We start from the raw sequence: 10,499 nt of genomic DNA, 5'->3' as shown, positions 1-10,499 counted from the left end.
GATGATGTCATAAATCATATAAATCACAAAGGCTGTTGTACTGGGGTCTGGTTAATCGAGGTTTCAGTGTAATCCAATAGATACAAAGGTGCCACTGTTGCATTTCTGGGCTTTGGGTAGGAAGATTCCAAACACCTTCCCTTCCAGTTTCTCTATACCAGAAGGGAGGAGTCCTGGGCCGAGGGGCTCAGGATTCCCGTTATACATACTAGGGCAGTGTTCTCAACCTTGGCTACTTTAAGATGGGTGGACTTCAATTCTCAGAATTCTGGCTGGGGAATTCTGTAAGTTGAAGTCCACATATCTTAAAGTTGCCAAGGTTGAGAAACACTGGTCTAGGGAGTGTGAAGAATTATCTTTTATGCAGGAATCCCTGGGAGAAGCAGTCAGCTGAAGAATACCAAGTCATAATCTTAGAGTACAGGTTGGAAGTTATATTGTAGTCAGATGCTGTAGTCCCATACTGTGAAGGCTTTATAGATGAAGACCCTTGAATTCAGAACGTAAATGAATTGGAAGCCAGCAAAGGTCATATTTGTCCAAATTTGCTACAGATTTGACTAAAGATTTATATCTTTAACATTCTTGGTTTATTTATTTGGTATCATTTAGAGGCTGTCTGACTCCACATGATTCTGGGTGGCTTACATTAAAAGTCAGAACAATTAAAACACCACCACATCACAAGCACCCAGAAGGCAGACTCTATATGACAATCAAACATCTTTCAGGGGCTCAACCATCATCTTACCTCAGGGCCTGGGAAAACAGCAAAGTTTTCAGTGACTTTATGAATGCCATTGGGATGGGAGATTCTGTTCCAAAGGCAAGTGCTGCAACAGAGAAGATGTTTTTGTAAAAATAATTCAAAGTGAAGGGGCTTAACACAGCACCAGCCATGCAACTTTAAAGAGTGGCTGCTTTTTTGAGCTGCTCTGTGTATTTTCTTAGAAGGCATTAGGAATCAGGTGAGTCTCATCCATATACAGCTCATGAAACGATCAGTTTAATGTAATAGCCACATTGATTTAATATATACATTAAATCTTTATATACATTAAATCTCACTTGGTTTTTCACGTCCACTGCCTTTCTTTGTTTATTGGAAGAGCCACCCCAACTTGATGTTGGTTGTCATAGTCTAGTTTGCTACAAACAGTTTTGTCAGATTTTTAGGTGTTCCTTTTCTCTCATCCAATTTCAGTAAGTTAGAAATACTCAAGAGGAAGAGGTTTTCTTCCCAAAACAAATTATCTGTGAGGTGAGTGGGATGTCTTAGTTGATAAGAAAGTTTTTTTTTTTAAGGAATTGGCAACAGAAGCCTGAAGACTAGCCATCCTTGAGTGTGGCAGTTGGCCTGGTCAGTTTTAGCACTTTCAGTAAAACCTAAACAGGTTTTGCTCTTTTCTTTCTTCTTCTTCCTTCCGTTTACCTAGGCTGTAGCCAGTTTCGTTCTCCATTTTCCCTGCCATCCCTTTCTTGCTGCAGCTACCCTTTACTCCTTCCTCTTCCTGTTCCTCCAATTCCAATCTGTGTTTTCTATTACATCTTTGGCCAGAAGGTGGGAAGACAATTGTGCGTGTAGCATGTTTCTTTGTGTGAGAGGTTTTTTTTTTTTTCTGTATAAGAGAGAAGGGCTGATGTACACAGTTCAGGGATCAATACATTTTATAAATGAGGTGCCTACTTTTACAGGAAATAGTTCTAAATGATAGTTATTAATTCCAGTAATATAAATGCCCATTTTTAGAGCATGGCTTCTGGCAGGTATTCACGTGAACATATTGGAGGGGAAATCTCCAGAAATGATTCAGCTGAATTTGGCAATCTTAGGTGTACAATATAAGGAAGTTGGGTATTGCACAGGACGTATCTCTGTGTTTTTAATTTTTTTCTCTCCACTCTTCCTTTTTGGGGGCCCATCTTAAATTCAGGGTTGTTTTCATTTCAGATCAATCTGATATACTTTCAAATAATAATGTAGAAGATAGACATATCATGTATATGGAGGACAGAAGAGGGAGACACAGTTGACTTAATTTTTTTTTTCAGAATGGTACTAATATGAATTTAAAACCTACAATTTTACAGTAGTTGACAGTGTACAGGTGTTCTGATAGGACAGAATACTCTCAAATAGACAGCATGGTTCCAATCAATATGAAAGAGACACTGAGTGATGTGGTAGCAAATCATTTCAATAAATTAAGCCTTCTATGTGCAAAATAATGGCTGACTTGAGAAGAGCAATGGCTTTGCATTTGAAAAATGTATTACTTACTCAGTAGTAAATGCATTAAGAATACCTTCAAAAGCCATCGGCATGCCAGCAGTTATAAAAGAGTCATCTACTGAAACACATTAACATTCTATAATTTATTTAAGGATGGGATGTTCTGTTTCCAGAAAATATTTACTTCAGTCACTGTGATATTAATATGATTAGTATATATAGTTTCCTGAATAAGTTTATAGATTCTCCCTTTTCCTCTTATCCCACCATTTGTTAAGCCAGAATTATAAATTTAATGGATATAGCTTGCTTTCCAATGACAATGGTCTCTTTACACTATGTGCAGAATTCTACTTTAGTTTGCAAAGTCAGCTGTGACATTTATCTGGTGACACCAGTTTCTATTTTTTTCCCTAAAGACTTCTCTTTTCAATCTCTGGTGGATACAAAGAAAAGTTTGAAGTGTGTAGGCAGCTCAGAATGTGTGCACAAAATTTGTGCTGAACTTCTAGTTGCCAGTTTCAGTTTCCCCACTGATGTAATGTTTGTTTTCATTTGAAGAACCTCATGGAATTATATGTGAATATTGATTGTTCAGGGCAAGTTTGTCTACCTAATAGAAAAACTGCCACTATTAAGAGTTTGACTATAATATAATACATGCCAACTTTGCATAAATTCTATTCTTATCTGAACAGACATACCCTGCACTGTACTTTTCGTATTAGATCTGTCTGTTCCCACTGTAACCCTCCATCTATTGATTTATACGCAACCTTTCTCAATGTTTTTACCCTGGAGGAACCCTTAAAAATAATTTTTAGATCTCAGGGGACCCCTGCATAAAAATTATATTTATCAGTAGCATTGCATGGCAGGCAAATTTAAAAATACGTTTATTTTTTTAAACATGACCTCTCGTGGAACCCCTAATGATTCCTCACGGAATCCTAGGGTTCCATGAGACCTAGTTGAGAAAGGCTGGTTTAGACTGCATTTACCACAACCTTTTATGGGTGAATTCCTTTTCTTTTTCATCCCTCCTGGGCACCAGTGGATGGGGGGGGGGGGTTCAATTTTTTTCCTGTCATTTGGGCTACAAAGGGGAAATGTAAGAACTTTTATTGCACAAATCTATTTGTTTTTAACTCAAATTACGGATTTGGGAAGTTGTAGAGTCAGTTGATAGGAGTGGCTTATAAGCCCTGTAAGTAAAGAAACCAATAGTTTTTACTTAGATGGCAGTTACAATTTTAAAGATAGGCCCTTTATTTCACTGTTCCATTGTTCCATCAATAAATTTATAAAATAAAAATACTTCTTAAAAACAAAATACATTAATTTTTCTCACTGTTTCACTGGTATAAGAAAAAAAAAGGCCAACTCAGACCCTTTCACCGGTAACTTCGTAAAAATAAAATTCCTCCTAAAGTGTGCAGTAATCAGTTGGACAGAAAGTATTTATCTACAATGATATAAAGTGCAGCAGGTAAACTGGACAACACACCTGAGCTGGCATGTAAGAAACCCAGGACTTTTGATGTGTGGTAGAAAAAGCTGGATGGAGGTTGCCTTACTGGTGCCCTGGGAACAGTAGAGGACAACAGTTGGCCCAGCAGCATTTTCAGCTTCGGAGACACCTGAGATACTAGAACTTGTTAAATCCTTTAAAACTAAAAAACCCTACTATTAGCTTTTATAGATACTTGTTATAAATAAATCAATGTGATATGCAGATGCTAAGAAATGAGTGGCATAAAGAATTAGAGGTTCCTATATTGCCTAGACAATGGGAGAGTGTCTTAACGTCTACACCAAGAGTGTCAATGGACCTTAAACTATGACTTATACAACAAAAAATAGTATTTAGAATTTATTGGACTCCAGTACGTTTGAATAGAAAAGGTCTGTCTAAGACAGCATTTGGTTGGACATGTAATAAGGATAATGCTTCTTTAAAATACATGTTTTTACAATGTCCTATACTTACTAAATTTGGGGAGAAAGTAGTAGATTACATAAATATGACTGTGTGACAACAATTAAAATTTTCAGAGGATAATATTCTTTTGAATTACATACCTATTACATGGAAAATGACAACTGGACAACCTAAATGGATTCTCCCTGCCCATACTATGGCCCAAAGACTGATATTGCAGCATTGGAAAGCTAACTGTATGGCCCCGTTCACTCAATGGATTGAAGATCTGATTACACCTACGACCCATGAGCGGATTGCCTATAGGCGTAGACTTTGTATGTACAAGTATAATGAAATTTGGAGCTCATTTTTACAAAATACAGTAGGTTAAAGATGAAGGATAGTTATAGAAGTATATTAGAAATATCTATGTACTTGAAAATTAGCGAAGTATATATAGAATTGTAACTCTTGTAGGGAAATATTATACTTTGTATTTGCTGTTGTATTTTTTTTTCCTTTTCACTTCTTTTTAAAAGTGATAAAAATATTGTGAAAGAAAGAAAGAAAACATCCTGAGTTTTAGAGCTTTCTCCTCTTCCTTCAGGGCCTTCTTCCAAGCATTCTCTAATTCTTCTAACCCTTTCTGAGCTCTCTCCCTCTCTTCAGTTGCTTTCTTCTCTGCTGAATGCTGCTCTTCATGGATCTTTTTCTGAGCTCTTGATATTTCTTCCAGAGCAGCCTCAGTCATCTTTCTTTCTTCTTGAGATTTCTTTTTCTGTTCCTCCAGTGCCTGCTTATGAGTTCCTTCCAGATTGTCCAAAGTGTTCTGAGCTCTTTCCTGTCTTTCCATAGTTGTCCATATGTAATCCAGGGTCTTCTTCTGAGCAATGCCTAATTCTTTTAGCATTGTCTTAGCTATCTCTCTTTCTTCTGCTGCCTTTCTCCCAGCTGTTTCTTTCAGATTTGTCTCAATAGAACTTCCTGGACTGCCTCAGCCACTTTCTTTTCTTCTTGAATTCTTTTCCATTCTCACTCGTGTTCAATGGCAGTCCTCTTAGGTTTGTTCAGCTCCTCCAAAGCCTGCTTATGGATTTCTTCTACACCTTCTAATGCATTCTGAACTCTTTTCTCATATTCTAGGGCTATTTTTTGTATAATTTCTACTTCTTTTAGGATCTTTTATATTGTCCCTCTTTCTTCCATTGCTTTCATCTGAGCACTTGCCTGCTCTTCTTGGACCTTTTTCGGAGTCCTAAAGAGCTCTTCCAGAGCTACCTCAGCCATCTTCTTTTCTTCCTGAATTTTTTTCCTTACGTGTTCCCGTTTTTCCATTGCTGCTCTGAGCAATTTTTTGCTCTTTCCGGGTCTTTGTGTGTGCTCTTTCCACAATTTCCAGAGTGCCCTGAGTACTTTCGTATCCCTCCAGGAAGTTTTGTACAATCTCTAATTTTTCAAGGCCCTTGGGTATTTGCACTCTCTCCAATGCCTTTTTTCTCGCCCCTTCCCTGTTATTTTTGGACCTTTCTGGGAGCCATGGACATTTCTTCCAGGTCAACTTCAAACTTCTTTTCTGGATTTTTTTTTCCTTGTTTATTCTTGTATTTTTGTTAGTGCTGTCTGAGCTTTCTTTTGTTCTGTCCCTGCATTTTGTGCTGTTTCTACCAAGTCCAGAGCATTCTGAGCTCTGTCTTGTTCCTCCAGAGCTTTATTTTGAGCAATCTCTAATTCTTTGAGGGCCTTCTGTATGTTCTGTCTTTCTTCCATGGCTGCTTCAGCCATCTTTTCTTCTTCTTCAGTTTTTTTCCATACTTGGTTCTGATCTTCTATGGCAACTATCTTGGCTATCCTCTGTTCCTCCATTGTCTGTTTATGAGCTCTAGCTGTTTGAGCTTTTTCCTGCTCCTTTGTAGTTTCCCTCTGAAGAGCCTCTGATTCTTCTAATGTGCTCTAAGCACACTGAATTTCTTCCATTACACTTTTCTCAGCCCCTTTTCTGCTTCTCCTGTTCCTTTATCTGAGCCACAGAAGTGCCTCCCAGAGCTACTTCCACCAACTCCTTTTCTTCTTCAGATATTTTTCTCCAAGGCCTCTTTACGAGCAATTCCTAAGTCTTCCAGAGCTTTCTGAGCACTTTTGTTTTCCTTCAGTGTCAACTTCTGGCCAATTTCTAGTTCTTCTAGGGATTTCTCAGTTCCTTCTCTTTCTTCTGTTGCCCCTTTCTGATTCTTTCCCTGCTGCTCTTGTGCCTTCTCTGAGCTGCTGAGAGTTGTTCGTGAGCTACCTCTCTACCTCACCGTCCTTTCTTTTGGAGTTTCTTCCTGTGCTCTCTTTCTTCTGTTGCTCCAATGCCCACATGTGAGATTCTTCTCAAGCTTCTAGAGCTTCTTTGAGCTCTTGCTTGTTCCTCCAGGGCCATCTTTTTAGCAGTCCCCAGTTCTTCTCTAGTCTTCTGAGTTCTCTCTCTTTCTCTCACTGCTTTCTCTTTCGATCTTCCTTGTTCCTCTTGAAACTTTTTTTGCATCTTTAAAAGTTGTTCCATGGCGGCTTCAGCCATCTTTTTCTCTTCTAGGTAACTTTCTGTCGCTTGCTGCTGTTCTTCCACAGTAGCCATCTGAACCTTTCTCTGTTCCTCCAGAGCGTATTTGTGAGGTCTTTCTACAGCTTCCAAAGTTTCCTGAGCCTTTTCCTCATCTTCCAAAGCCTGTCTCTGAGCAACCTCTAATTCTTCTAAAGCTCTTTGTGCTTTCTCTCTTTCTTCCACAGCTTGCCTCTCAGCCCTTTCCTGCTCATTTTGGACCTTTCTTCAAGCATCTGTCCATTTTTATAAAGCTGCCTCAGCCATCCGTTTTTCTTTGTGTGATTTTCTCTGGGCTTGCTCCTGTTCTTCCATGGCAGCTATCAGGACTTTTTTCTGTTCCTCCAGAGCCTTTTTATGAACTCTTTCCAGGGCACCCAGGGCCTCCTGAGCCCTTTCCTGTTCTTCAAGAGCTTGCTGCTGCACCCTCTCCTGTTCCTCCAGGGCTTTCTTTGTGGCTTTTGCAAGCTCCTCTAAAGCTTCTCGTTGAGCCTTGGCCAGTTCCTTCAGAGCCACCTTCTGCATTTTCTCTTTTTCTTCTTCTAGGATTATTGTAAAAGCCTGTTCTTGTTCGCAGAGAGCCTTTTGCTGTGATTTTTCCTGCTCATCTAATAATCTCTGCAAAGTGTTTCCTTCTTCATCAATTTCTTCTTGATAACTTCTAAGCTTTTCATCCAATTCTTGCTGAAGAGCTCTCAGTTGTTCCTCCAACTCATTCAGATGGACTGCTGCTTGGAGTTTCATTTCCTTCTCCTTAAGGTTCACTTGCTCTTTCAGTAAAGTCTCTTGGAATTTTTCTTCTTCCTCTTCCTCCTTCTCAAAATATTTACCTGGCTTTCTTATGTTTCCCTGAAAACCTGACTCTATGTTGTCTTGGCCCATACTCATATGAGCTCTAGCTGTTTGAGCTTTTTCCTGCTCCTTTGTAGTTTTCCTCTGAAGAACCCCTGATTCTTCTAAAGTGCTCTGAGCACACTGAATTTCCTCCGTTACGCTTTTCTCAGCCCCTTTTCTGCTTCTCCTGTTCCTTTATCTGAGCCACAGAAGTGCCTCCCAGAGCTACTTCCACCAACTCCTTTTCTTCTTCAGATATTTTTCTCCAAGGCCTCTTTACGAGCAATTCCTAAGTCTTCCAGAGCTTTCTGAGCACTTTTGTTTTCCTTCAGTGTCAACTTCTGGCCAATTTCTAGTTCTTCTAGAGATTTCTCAGTTCCTTCTCTTTCTTCTGTTGCCCCCTTCTGATTCTTTCCCTGCTGCTCTTGTGCCTTCTCTGAGCTGCTGAGAGTTGTTCGTGAGCTACCTCTCTACCTCACCGTCCTTTCTTTTGGAGTTTCTTCCTGTGCTCTCTTTCTTCTGTTGCTCCAATGCCCACATTTGAGATTCTTGTAAAGAACTCAACTCCTGGTGTTAGTGTCAACAACAAAGGAAGTTTTTGTGATGTCATCAGTCGTGTCATCATTGGAATCTACTATACTCTACAGAGAAATACAGAAAAAGAAATATGAATTAAATATTATAATATCACACCAGACAGAAATCATGCTAACTTGTTTATGACAGAGATACTGGAAGAACAATGAAAGACCTGGCAAGATTTTGGCTAATTGTTTAAACAATTCCAGTTATTAGAGGTGAAAGAGATGCATTATATAAAACAAGATGTCGATTTTTTAAATTGTATTGAGTATTATATAGCAAACCAGAGAATGTATCGAATGAATATATAGAGGCCTTTCTAAATAAAATTAACCTACCTTATTTAGATGATACCCAAAAACAACATTTATTTGTTCCACTATCTGAGGTAGAGATTAAACAAGTAATTTTAAAAATGGCAGATGGTAAAGCACCAGGATTGGATAGATTCCCTATAGAGCAGTATAAAACATTTATAGATCTTTTAGTGCCAAAACTCTGTCAATTGTGAGATATTTTAGATCAATATCAAATGAGATATTTGATAAGGGAATTTTATCAGCGGTATTTAATCAGGTTATATTACAGTTATACCAAAAGCAGGTAAAGATCACACTCAGTGTGCTAATTATTGTCCAATCTCATTGATCAGTGTTGATACAAAGATCTTAACAGCAGTGTTAGCAAATGGAAGTGCCAAAGCTGAGGCATCAAAAGGATAGACTATGTTCTGCATGGCTCGCATCCCCACTGAACATGAATTAAAACCCTTTGTCTTTATACCATCTTAGGCAAACTCTTTCAACGGACCAGCCTAAGGTATTTTGACTGAAAGCCAAGTTGGCCTCACCTCCATTTCATATACAAAACTGCAATAGACTGTCAGTTGAATATTAGATATGGTACAAAGTCCTCCATTGCACCAGAAGCCTTAGGAGGTATAGGTCAGACGAGAAGATATATTACGTCCAGTACTGGCCTTAATCTATAGTAACTCCTACTGGAGATGGCCTAATTTTGCTTATGGGTAGTATTAGACCAGCTCAGTGGTGAGAATAAGGCAGGCAGGCAGGCAGTCTTTATTTTGGACAACGACCAGCATAAAACAAAATTTTGGCTATCATGCCATTAATAAACCTAACCTCCATGACTTTGTTGCCCTTAATTATTATTTAATGTTCATTGGCATGACTAAACAGTACATGTTTTGCAGGCTGACAATCCTTTTTTTAAAAACTTCAGCTACCATCCACCAACACATGTTGTAGAAGTAAATTCTTTGTACCTCATTTATTCAATAAATTCTGTATTTTTACTAAGGACATTTTAACCAATTCTCACATCCAAAATTGAACAATAAAGGTTGCTGACACAGGGCAGTCTTCCTTTCCTTCTCTCACCACCTCCCCCACAGCTCTTTTCTCCTGCCACCAAAAGTCAATTGTTATAAAAGCTATTTAGTACATGAGTGAGTTGTTTTGATTTTCTTCTGATGCGCTTTTGGCTGATATTCATGTCTCCAGGTTGCTGAACTTGATGAGAGACAAGAAAACCCCTTAGTGAACTGAAGCCCTTAGTGAACTCCATTAGCACTGATTCTAAACATAGCTGGTAATGGAACTAGGGAGAGAATGAAGCCTATAATGTGAGAAACTGTACAGGAAAGTCAACACATCAGCTGTGAAACAAACACCTTTCATTTTGAATGCACAAAGCACCTTCATTTCGGTGAAGCTCACAGAGGGTGTAGAAGAGCCTCGGGGCTTGTGATTCAGGGCTTGTTTCTACTTTGCAGTAAAGTAGCTGTACTTGGTTTTCTTCAGTTATCTTTTTGGAGAACTGACTAAAACTCGTGAAAAATGTTAGACTGAGAAATACTGCACATAAGGTCTGTTTCTCTCTGTCTCTCTCATTCAGTTGTGTCCAATGGCAGTGGAGTTTGCACTGCATCAGAGTGGATTAAACGGTGTCTTGTTTCTGTATATCACACAGACTTTAGTCTGCCTAGGATTCACCTATATGATACAATTCCTGGATCTGGCGTTAAACTGGGTACAGGTGGTTTGAATGGACCTTAGCATGAGATGCTCTAGTTAGCTCTCGGATGCTCGGCAGAACCCCTGCCAATGGAGTAGTCTCTTGAGGTGGGGCAAGCCTATGCCCTCCTTGCTTTATTTCTGCTAAATGTGAGGGGAACAAGGGCTGAATTTTGTCTTTAAGCGGAGTGCCAAATGCAACACTCCAAAACGTTGCCATAACCAGAAAAAAGCTGAATTTCATTTAATTTATTTCAACTGAATTAAAAATTAAATGCAAGCAATACGATTCTCAATGCATAGAAAAATCTT

At 38.9% G+C, this 10,499-nt stretch overlaps 1 pseudogene; it reads right to left on the bottom strand.

The window, feature by feature from the left end:
• Positions 1-1,326: 1,326 nt before the first annotated feature.
• Positions 1,327-7,714, bottom strand: LOC134496305 (trichohyalin-like; annotated as a pseudogene).
• Between the last annotated feature and the right edge of the window lie 2,785 nt (positions 7,715-10,499).

The sequence above is a fragment of the Candoia aspera genome, chromosome 4 (assembly GCF_035149785.1).
Source record: "Candoia aspera isolate rCanAsp1 chromosome 4, rCanAsp1.hap2, whole genome shotgun sequence".
NCBI classification, from domain to species: Eukaryota; Metazoa; Chordata; class Lepidosauria; order Squamata; family Boidae; genus Candoia; species Candoia aspera.
Note: the sequence above shows the minus strand (reverse complement) of the source record. Positions and strands in the feature narration are given on the sequence as shown.